Genomic DNA, 12,050 nt, shown 5'->3' with positions numbered 1-12,050 from the left:
AAAACCTCCGGTGATACATCCGAAATGAAGAGTTGTGCTCATATAAAGCCATGATAAAGGGACCTTGGCTGTCGATAAAGCGAGACAACAGAAAATGGCAGAAAAGCAGAAATAAATATTAAAGGACTGTTACGAGCCACGGCGGTACTCACAGCCAACGCGACTTGCTTCCAGTGCCCTTGAGGACCGGGATGTCACTTCCTGGCAGGACCTGACCGTTGCACTACTTGTGCAGAGCCACGTCCCGACAATGTAGGAAGCCGGGCGCGCGCAAATAAGTTCCAGCCTGCGGGCTAAATAATGTAATTAGTTACTGGGATGTGACACTTGCAGAGCTAGGCTGTGATTGGCTGCCAGTAGTATTTAAGGCAGTGAGGTCTGAGCCTCACTGCCAGTTATAGCTGTTCTGAACCAGTCTTGCTGACCTGCTCCTGTTTGCTGTACCCTGTCCTGTGGATACTCTGTCGGATTTCCTGTGTATGACCCCTGCTTGGATTTTGGACTCTGCCTGTTTGCTCGTGACCCTGATCCTTTTGGCCTGTACCTTGGACCCTGCTACCTTGCCTGTAACTCCGACCTCTTGCGTGTTTATTGACTACCCTGCTTGCATGTGACCCTTGACCTTGGCTATCGTTTTGACTATCCGCTGCTTTCTACCAGTCTCCTGGCCTGCTGCTGTGGCCCTGCATCACCAACCCACACTACATCTGGAGCTAAGTCCTGGGGGGCATCTGAGTACCGGTGAGCGCATCAAGCTCTAAGGGAAAGGCGGCTGCTATAGGTGAAAACCTCCGTCATCTAGTTCTGTGGGTTGGTTATCAGACCAGCAGCCTAACAAGGACAATGACATTAATATGAGCTTGTACTGTTCCCCAACATGTGATTAAATAGATATTGGAAAGAGCAACATGTTAAACAGGTTTTACAATTTACTTTATAGTGTATACACCTTTTTAAATGACTCCATGACCATTCAATTTATAGGTAGTAAAGGGGTTATCCACTTTTGGACAGCCACTTCCATTTAACCAATAGAGGCCCTCTGCTGGAACTCCCTTATACTAAACAAAAATGTACCGCACTGGGTAAGCCCACTGACCTAGCGATATGTTTATTCTTTCATCATTGGTATAAAATTATTTTATTCTGTATTTTTCTATTAATTCTTTATCGCTAAGAAAGGTGCATCCTCCCATATGATGCAGTATAACAATAAGGAAAAGGAGGAATATGTGTAGTAGGGCACTCATGGGGCAAAAAACATATAAATAAATAGGTTTGGCGTTTCTGTGCACGCTGTTCTCATCAGTGTCTAATTGTGTCCATAAGTTTATTTAGTCAATACGAGTATAGTGTCTAGGCAGCCGATTCTTCTTGGCACAGACTTATGCATCTCCCGATTTGAGATCTTACTCTTTAGGCTTCATATTGGAGGCTTTAGCGTTTAGCTATTATGTTTATGAGCCTCATCCTGATAGTGTCTGACCATCAGTAATATTTGTGTACAATGCTCATGCCAGCAATATTGGGCTATAATCTGTGAGGTAGCAGGGCACTATACCTGAATCTGCCATAAATAGTATAGGGTGTTTTAATTTGGGAAGGTCTGATCTTTAAAACTATATTATATATGATACCAATACCAATAATGGATGGTTGCAATATTTGTTTATAAATGGAGGTAATTCTCTAGAATGCCACACTAGCTGCCTTGACTCATAGTAGTCTATAACACACTACTCGACAGCAATATATTGAAATGAAAGGGGAGACACTAGTTATTATAATCAGATACAGTGAACTGGTATTTGAGAAGTTTAATATATGTAAGATAAACTAAATCTAACCAGTGGTGTACTGAAATACTTATAAATATTCATATTAACAGAGGCACAGTCTAGCAATTACTTGCTAGTTTTAGCAGTATATGATTCATTGGTTCAATTTTTTTATTTGTGGTTTTATTATTTTGCTAATTATACTGATATTGAATAAAGATTTAAACTTTTTTATTTATGTTTTTTACCCCATGAGTGCCCTGCTACACATATTCCTCCTTTTTCTTGTTGTGAAACTCCCTTATAACCTGAACTGAGGTTCTGGGCCACATGTAATGCATTACAAACTGTCCCATATACAAAAATGCCAAAATGTCCATACATTGTAAATAATTTTAATAGGAATACAAACCATCCTAAAGTGCCCCAGAAAACCCATTATTTTCTTTTCCTCTTTGTTGTGAAATAATGAGTGACTCATCCCTACAAACCTATAATGAACAATAAAATATTTTGAAAGTCTTCTTGAGAAGGGTTATCCAAAATCCCTTGTAAAACATTCTTATAAGAGAACTCAATTTTGGAATAGACATTGTACATAGCTGTAAGATAGAGGAGCTCGCAAATATTAGACATCCTGGGCCCGATTCATTAAGGCATGTAAATTCCGTTACATGCCGTATTTTGAGTAAAATCCCTCTTCACCCTTACTACAGCCTACAATTTCAGGGGCAGAATGGGCGTATGCGCATAATCAATGTACAGTAAGAGTGTGGCAAGCTCAAGCGCACGCAGCAGCATTCGATTCAAGCTTTGGGCACCTCAAACGTATGTGTTTTTCTGTCGTATCACTTGCACCAGCTACAGTTCGGGTGCAAGTGCCAAATACCAGTGATGACTGTCGCATATGCATGCTAGAACATGTGTTTGCAATCACAAACAACTGTAAAAATACATTTCATGTACAGTAGACACTCCTAACTTAATAAATTTATTTTATGGAAAAAAAACTAATTTAATGTTCATTAATGGCTATATTATTAACAGGTGACATTAATTGAATAACATTTTTTTTTTGTGACTTTATATTCCACATATGTATTGGACGTATCCTGCAGTGTATTGTCTGTTAGAGTAGACCTGTACTCATCAACAGACGTTTCTTTACATCTGCTCCTTGTTGAATATGGACGTGCATATTCCTGATTTATGTGCTTTTTTTTAAAAAAAAAATGCACAATACGTTTGTTTTGCATGTCTTAATCAATCAGGCCCCCTGTGATACTGGAAATAATGTTGTCCACAGGGAGGTTAAATAGATCATCCACAAACAATGTGGAATTTGTATTGCCTTTTTTTTATATCATCGCCTTATAATTTAGGTCACTTACTTATTTCTTCCAGTGCTTTATACTGGATCCATGTTTGCTGAATGTTAATGTGGCATTCATCTGATCACCCCAAACCTTGAAAAATGTATCTGGACATTTTCTGTTCTTATAAAATTGTATGACAAAGCATGGGCACACCTGGTCCAATTGCACACTTAGGACCTCATTTAGAGTCGGGCGCAAAGTTCGTTTTAGGCGCATCCAACAAAAAAAACACTATCATGCATGTGCAGAAAGCACCAAATCCGCCTGCATTTTGGACACTTGCGCCTAAAACAGACTTTGCGTCCGATTTTAAATGAAATCTTTAAGTGAAAAAAGATGACATAACCTCTGCATGGTATACACTTAAACATGACATATATTTGCACATGTTAATGCACACTTGCTATATATTGGCTGGATCTAACAGATTAAAAAGCATAAAACAATATGTTGCATGTGCAAATATATGGGCACCCTTCCTGTTGATTGACTTGTTAAGCCTTAACCTAAGCCAGGTGAAGATGAGTCCATATTTGTTCTTACCCTCACCAAACCATGGGCGCTTCTATATAGCCAACAGTGGATTTGAAAATAAAAAAAAATATTCACTATTAAAAAGCAAAAGAAGGCTTATTAGACATTTGTCCTCTCTGGTCTCGGGGGAGAAGCGGCCAAGACTTAAGTTGACTTCCATGCTTCCGGAGGCCTTGCCCTTCCCGGACTTTAGAGCCTATTAAATTGCTGTTCAATTGATTCATCTACGGGGATGGATTGGAGGTTCCCCACCAGCAGATTTACTAGGCCTCCTTAGCAGCTGGACTGGGTTTGACAGACCGCCTATACAGGCCATACTGGGCACCTGAGTTACGAAAATTATAGCCGAATGGATTATAGCTGCTGGGTCAGTGGAAGATGTGCTGGCCAATGCTGGACTGAAATGTACTGTATATCTAACATTTAAAGATGCATTAAATGTTGGACAATTACAATTGTAGGACATGATTTCAATAGAGTTGCAAGTGTCTCTACTTCAGTGTTTCAGTAGCTCTCTTGTACTTGCAGTTCACCAAAATGTTTTGGGGCCGTGTAAAATGAAGACACTAGTGCTGTATTGTTCTGGACAGTTGGGGCGGTATTATATACTGTTCAATCGGTCTATTCTAGACCAACAGCCCATCAGGCTTCTTCCTGATGCCAGCAGTGTAGCAGACAGCAACCATTGGTTTCAGTAATGAAAGCACTACTGATTGCCTGTGGGCAAACCACATGAAGTCTGCATCAGAAATGTAGTTGTCATTTGGATTAATGATCTCACTGAAAGTCGCATCCCAGATACATTTGCTAAAATGCAGAGCTTATTAAAAGCAAGCCATACAATGTAAGGCAATGAGTAAATGAAACTGTTATGGTTGTGCAATGCTTTATTTAAAGGTTATTTTACATCAATGTATTTTATTGTCATTTGAGTTTGTGCAACGAGCAGTAAAATTCATTGGTTCTGTTGTAAGTGACAGAGTATTAGGAAGGGGACCACACAGTTTATTTTGGTTTGGCCTGCTAAATCCTAATGCAGCTTCTGCATCCTCCTCTTCACATCTGTGAAGGCTTGGATAAGACATTGTGTTTGTGGTTTTGAACAGCTGATTATGTATATTTGATTGTGTTGGTTGAGAAGAGACAGGGATGACTGTTCACCATCAATGGTGAAACTTCCACTGCCTTCCATGTCATCTGCAGTATGACATACTTCCCAACATATCAGTGGCAGCATGACAGACGGCATGGCCATGCCATGATGGGGGCATGCTCATGTCACGATGGGACGTGGTAACGCTGCCAGAGTGACTGTCTAGCGTTGTACAGCAAATGGCTGCCCATTAGAAATCACCCTTCACCCAACATTCCCACCCGTGGGACAAATATGTCCCTGGGCAGGACAATGGAGCAGAGCCCTAAAATTGGCACTGTCTGGCTGAAATCGGGACAGTTGGGAGATCATCATCATCATGTTGATATAGCGCCACTAATTCCGCAGTGCTGTACAGAGAACTCATTCTCATCAGTCTCTGCCCCATTGGAGCATACAGTCTAAATTCCCTAACACACACACAGAGACTAAGGTCAATTTTGATGGCAGCCAATTAACCTACTAGTATGTTTTAGGAGTGTGGTAGGAAACTGGAGCACCTGGAGGAAACCCACGCAGATACAGGGAGAACATATAAACTCCACACAGATAGTCGGGAATTGAACTCATTACCCCAGTGCTGTGAGGCAGAAGTGCTAACCACTAGGCCACTGTGCATCCCAGCGTTAAGGGCACCTTATAATATGCATATTATGAGCTGCCCTTGACACTGGGATGCAGGCTTAAATGTTTTGATCAAAATATGAACGAATACCTAATGTTTGCATTTTGCTAGATAAACACAGGTATGCATTATAAAGGATAAGCGCTGACTCTTTTTTGATAGTAAAAGAGCTATGGGTCCCAGACCTTGGTGAAGGATCTCAATGAGTTACGAAGAATGCTGGTCATATATTTCAGGCAATGTGTCTGCCAGACTCTATTGATTATGGCCTGAAAGGATGGGAGAGACTGCTGCTGCCAGTCCGCTGCAATTTGGCATGTCCCTGCCGAGATGATATGTCTAGCCAGTTTATGCTGGTGGCGAGTTGCCAAAGGGGCTCCCAGTGAGAGAAGAAAAATTTTGACTCCAATGGGATATTCTGCTGGTGGATCGATAGAATCAGGTGTTTGATACTAGCCCAGAAGCAGGTCAGTTTTTGACAGGTCCGCCAAATATGGAGAAAAGTTCCCTCCTGGGAACACCCCCTCCAGCAGCGATCAGAGAAATGAGGGAGGATCCTGTGGAGCCGCAAGGGCACATAATACCACGTAAACAGCACCTTATAGACATTATCTTTTATTTTGACTCAGATGGAACTGGAGGCAGCTTTCTCATAAATCTCAGACCATTTTTCGTCTAGTAGAGTACTATTGTACTCTTGTTAATCTTAGTTTTCTAAAACTAGAGGAATCAACTTTTAATTAAAAATAATTGTTTACCTCTCAAAAAGTGAAAATGAACAGCAAATTATATTGTATTGTGGTATCATCTGATAGCACCAAGTGACATTGCTCTGTCTCCTACCTGCTATATGTAGAAAACTCTCCACCAAACTGGAAGTTTGGTGGAGAGTACAGTGATTGTTGTCACATTGTATGGGATTGCAGACCTAAACATAATAGTCCACACTGAGCATAGCTATTTTTAGAAGTTTTCAAGGCTGCTTTCCATATTGTCTGTGGACATGGTCTTTTTAATATAGACCACACTAGTGAATGATTAATGTTTCCAATGCCTTTTTATTTGCAAAACTTTAATCGGCATAGGGACAGCTAAAAATAGCATGCATTGAAGAAGATTGACACTTCAGCCTTTACAGTTCAAACAAAAGAATGTCCTATATGACATAGTACATTCACAAGTCAAATCTGCCAAGATACAACTACTGCACAACTATGTACTGTACAATCTCACTTTTGAAGCTGAGAACCAGGACATTTTAATCACTCTCCCCCACAGCCAAACTCCACTCTGCTGATTCACCCTTGCTACTCATTTTTTATCAACTCCAACTAATTACAACCTATTTCTAAAGGCTAACAGGAAGTTCATATCTGCAGTTTACAATTCAGTTTTAACCTTCTGCAAATTCATAATAAAAACAGTGACAAGACAATAAACATATCATTATGCTGGGATGACACCGATAAGGATGTCTTCTCTTACTGCACAGTAATGAGAAGGAATTCTACACTTTCTGAATGTCACTAAGTATCCACTAGGTGGAGCTCTGTCACACTGGATGTAACTGGGAGGATCAACGCTAGAAGAAATTGGACATATTTGACAAACAGACATAGGAGATTAAATAAAACTAAGTGCCTAACCTGGTTAATGTTATTTTTTTTTATAACTTTGGTGAAATAATTTGATGTATATAAAATGTGACTTTGTACATCTGTCCAGGACTTTATTCCTCTATGCCTTGATACTCCACCAATTAAAATACCTTATTATTTGGGGAGGGGTAGGAATGTCCTGAAATCAGGTTTGTGTTTTATTTCCTCAGCTTTAAAGCCCACCAAATACACAGTTGATGATGGTTTTAGTGAATGACAACATTGCTATCCGCAGTTCTAGCTAACGCTAAAATCCCCCTACTTCCAGCTGCTCTCTTTGTCTGATTCAGAGTGCAGTGCAGGGTGGAAACACCGAAAGTGCTGATAGCTGCTGTAATAGGTACATGGCGGTAGCTGGAATGGGGAGAAAGTTAGAGTTAGAAGGAATTATTATGTTGCACTAGTAAAGTACTTGAATAGACTTGTAGTTGTCCAGATATTTAATATTGCTATTGTTCAAAGCGTTAGATTAAATCATTAAGTTCGCTTAAGGTGCAACCATCAGTGTAATTTGCAATGTCATTTAAAAAAGAAAGAAAAGAAGAGGTACTGATTTGATATTGGTGCACTCACAAAGTCTCTGTCACGGGCACTAGGAGTTCTGCCCAGGATTCACCAGTTGACTATGCTTACCGGAGGGGCGGAGTTTGCACAGCGGTCCTCTGGCAGCAGGGTGAATAGTGGAACGTATATAACTGCAGATGGAGAGAGGATGCCAATGGAATTGATGATAGTCAGTGACTTGCAGCTATACTGGTAGATGAGTCAGCGACTTGCAGCTATACTGGTAGATGAGTCAGCGACTTGCAGCTATAGTGGAAGGCAAGTTTCAACCACGGAGAGCAGGGTGGACATGAGCAGGTGAAGGAAGGTAATGGGAGAGTCAGTGGTCTGCGTTCAGCAAGTTGTACCACCGCTGTGTAGAGAAGACTTGTCCAGGTGCAGGTAGGTAGCGGGAGAGTCAGTGGTCTGCGTTCAGCAAGTTGTACCACCGCTGTGTAGGGAAGACTTGTCCAGGTGCAGGTAGGTAGCGGGAGAGTCAGTGGTCTGCGTTCAGCAAGTTGTACCACTGCTGTGAAGGGAAGACTTGTCCAGGTGCAGGTAGGTAGCGGGAAGTCAGTGGTCTGCGTTCAACAAGTTGTACCACTGCTGTGATGAGAAGACTTGTCCAGGTGCAGGTAGGTAGAGGAGGCGTCAGTGGTCTGCGGACAGCAAGTTGTACCACTGCGAGGAGGTGAGGACTTGTCCAGGTGAGGATAAGTGGAGGAATGAATAGAGTCAATAATTGTATGAATACAATGAGAGCACAGAGGAACTAGCTCCAAACAGATATGCAGCGTTATAGCTAATAGTCTATAGCGGTTATGGATACCGCTGCTGAGTAGGGAAGCTTGTCCTAAGCGGATATGCAAGGTAACAGTTTAAAGTCAATAGCAAGTAAGCATACCGCTGATGAGTAGAGAAGCTTGTCCACGAGGATAAGCAGGCACAGCAGGAGCGCTGAACAGCTGAAGCGGGTATGGGAACCGCAGGTGAGCAGAGCAGGTAATCCAACAGACAGCTGAGGACACGAGCAGGATACAAGAGTCAGTAGCGGGTATGAGATCCACCGATGAGTAGAGCAGATAATCAGCAGGAAGCTGAAGACACGAGCAGGACACAGGAGTCAGTAGCGGGTATGGGAACCACCGATGAGTAGAGCAGGTAATCAGCAGGAAACTGAAAACACGAGCAGGACACAGGAGTCAGTAGCGGGTATGGGAACCACCGATGACTAGAGCAGGTAATCAGCAGAAAACTGAAAACACGAGCAGGACACAGGAGACACCTTCAGAGACTCACAGGGAATGAGACTCAAGATCAGGCAACGATGTAATGAGCACAGGTGCCTTAAATAGGGAGAGGTGCCTGATCCTCCAATTAGATTAAAAGCAAGAGTTCTTGGGTGCTGCGCATGCGCAGTCCATCAAGATGGCGGACGGCCGCGGCTCAGGACAGACGCCGGCAGGAAGGCTAGAGAACCACGCACCAGCGCAGTGGCACTCACGGTCCAGTGAGTGACAGTCTCAAAATTATTCCACAATTTGGTTAAAGAGATCAAAAAACTAATGTTAAAACGTAACTTTTATTGAACAAGATTAATACTCCGAGAAAGAGTAGTTGTCAATGTATTTTTTTTTATATTTTTATTGTTTAAAAACAGCGAAATAAGTGATATGTGCAAATAAAATTGTTAAAAGAAAGGCTGTGTGTGGTTTATTCTCTGATTAGTATAAATTGGTCGGTTTGGAATAAATCTATAAGGGGAAAAGGTAATTTTATAATCTGTTTCCTTAAAATATATAATCCCCAATTGTCTGAAGATTCCAAATGTTTTTACATGAATATACAATCCCCTTATTGTTACTATGTAACTAATATTGTTACAAATTGCTGTATAGTTATTTCATTCAAGGCTGGCAATGTGCCATATATATTCCTACAGTGAATCAGCGATGTGAGATATTCTCTTTATTACCACTGTGAATAAATAAGAAATGGCTTATTAAAATAATAATTATAAATTATATTTCTCAAAGATATTGAAGCCAACAATTTATGCCCATTGCCGATCGTATATCACCCGGTTGTCTATGGAGATTGTTGTCCACCTAATGCAGCAGTTAATAATATGTAGTATCTCGTAGGGATAATTTCCCATTTGTTTGAAATTATTACATCAGAGGAATAGCAGAGAAATATACTCTGCTTAATATGAATAGATAATTGAAATAATAGAGGATTGATATTCTTGGTATTTTAATTTTAGAAGAGCAGATCACACACAGCAAACGCCGATGCGCGTTTCGCTGTAAAGCCTTTACAGCTAAATGCGCGAAAATCTCTTTAATCAAATTGTGGAATAATTTTGAGACTTTGGGCTAGATTTACTAAGCTGCGGGTTTGAAAAAGTGGGGATGTTGCCTATAGCAACCAATCAGATTCTAGCTTTCATTTATTTAGTGCTTTCTACAAAATGACAGATAGAATCTGATTGGTTGCTATAGGCAACATCCCCACTTTTTCAAACCCGCAGCTTAGTAAATCTAGCCCTTTGTGAGTGCACCAATATCAAATCAGCACCTCTTCTTTTCTTTCTTTTTTTAAATGAGAAAGTGAGAGTTGTCAGAACAGCAGGAAATTATATTTGGCATCAGTTATGGCTCTGCAGATTAGTTATGACACCAGATATGGCTCTATGCTTGTTTTTGCACCAAGTATGGCACGCGTATCTAGTTTGTCACCATGTGTACACATTAATCTTGGCCCCAAATATGGCTCTGCATATTAGTTATGACAATAATATCTCTACATGTTAGTCTTCGCACCAAGGGGTCTATTTATTAAGGTGCAATCAGCCATAAAAATAGAGAATGCAGCAGTTATTTCCGTAAAATAACCATTGCATTTTCTTTTCCTAGAGTAGTCCTGGCGTAGTAACTTACAGAGCGGTTTCATTATGCATTACTGCGATTTACAGCTATGCATATTGATTGGCACCACAACTTAATATATAGACCTCCAAGTATGGCTCATTAAATGTAGCACCAGATATGGTTGTATACACAACTTGTCAAGGTAAGCAGGTTTACCACTCTTTGTTATACATTTGTATTATAACTTCACCTCCCATTACTTTTTTAATTTTTACCTCTGTTCAACTAATGGATATTTTTTTGCTTGTTTATTTTAACACAACGGCTTACATCCTGGATCATTTCTAATACATTACTTGTATAAACTCTTGCTGTTGTTATTATGTTTTCTAGCTGAGCTTAGGTTAAAGCAGCTATTCCATGAAAAATTTAGATTTTTTTTTTAACATAAAACATTGTTGCAGTCTATAATAAATAATAATACTTACCATATTTTTGTTTGTTTCTTCAGGCTGCTATTAATGATTTATATTCTGCAGGGTTTGCACATGTGACTACTGTGGCAACCAAAGTCACATGGCACATGATGTAGTGAGCAGAGAGGCTTTGGAATACCTCTCTGAGCTCTGTCTGCACTAATGCATTCAGTCTGTCACAGAGGTCCATATAGTCACTATCTGGGTGATTCAAAAAGTTGTGACCCAATTTTATTTTTGAGACAGGTTTCCACCATTTATCTAATAAGAAAAAAATATAATAAATAAGAAAAATTAGAATATTGTCATACAGTATTATGACATTGTCACCTCTTATCTGAGTACTTGAATTGCCCTGCTGATAAAGCAGTCTTGGAATAAAGATATCTGTATAGACATTGCTTTACTGCATCTACCTCACAAGTATAGTAGCTGGTTCCCACTGTATGCTTAGATCTAGGAGACAGAGTTTACAAGCATCTGTGTGTAATAGGAATCAATATATGAAAGCTCACCTTTAGCACGCAGAATATATTGTAATATATATTAATGTATATGGTACAGTCTAATGCCAGTTGCTGAATATAGTATATGTTTTACAGCCCCATATCTTTGTCTGTCCTCCCTGATTGATGAAGGAATACTATTTTTTTCATGCATGACTGGTAGCATAACTGAACATCCAACCTATTCACAGACCAGGAAATTGCTGTTCCTACCTTTTGATTAGGTCACATAGGGAGGGCACTACTGTTTTATCACTAGTACAGCAGGGAACGGAGAGGGGCCATTGATTGAGATCCCTCATTACTTATTTTGGCTCTCCCTAAGCCCTTGACTGCATACAGACTGCATGTCTGACTCCAGATGGCCATAGTTTGTGTCTGCAGCCTCTCTAGTTTTCAGTCTTATGTATAGGCTCTGTAATGGATCTGATAATTCAGAAAATGATCCTGATCAGCTCAGTACCCAGCAGGAACTGCACTTCATGGGGCAGAATACACAGCATAACACAACTAATTCATTTGTGACTG

The sequence above is a fragment of the Mixophyes fleayi genome, chromosome 6 (assembly GCF_038048845.1).
Source record: "Mixophyes fleayi isolate aMixFle1 chromosome 6, aMixFle1.hap1, whole genome shotgun sequence".
Classification (NCBI taxonomy): domain Eukaryota; kingdom Metazoa; phylum Chordata; class Amphibia; order Anura; family Limnodynastidae; genus Mixophyes; species Mixophyes fleayi.
This window is presented reverse-complemented; position numbering follows the sequence as displayed.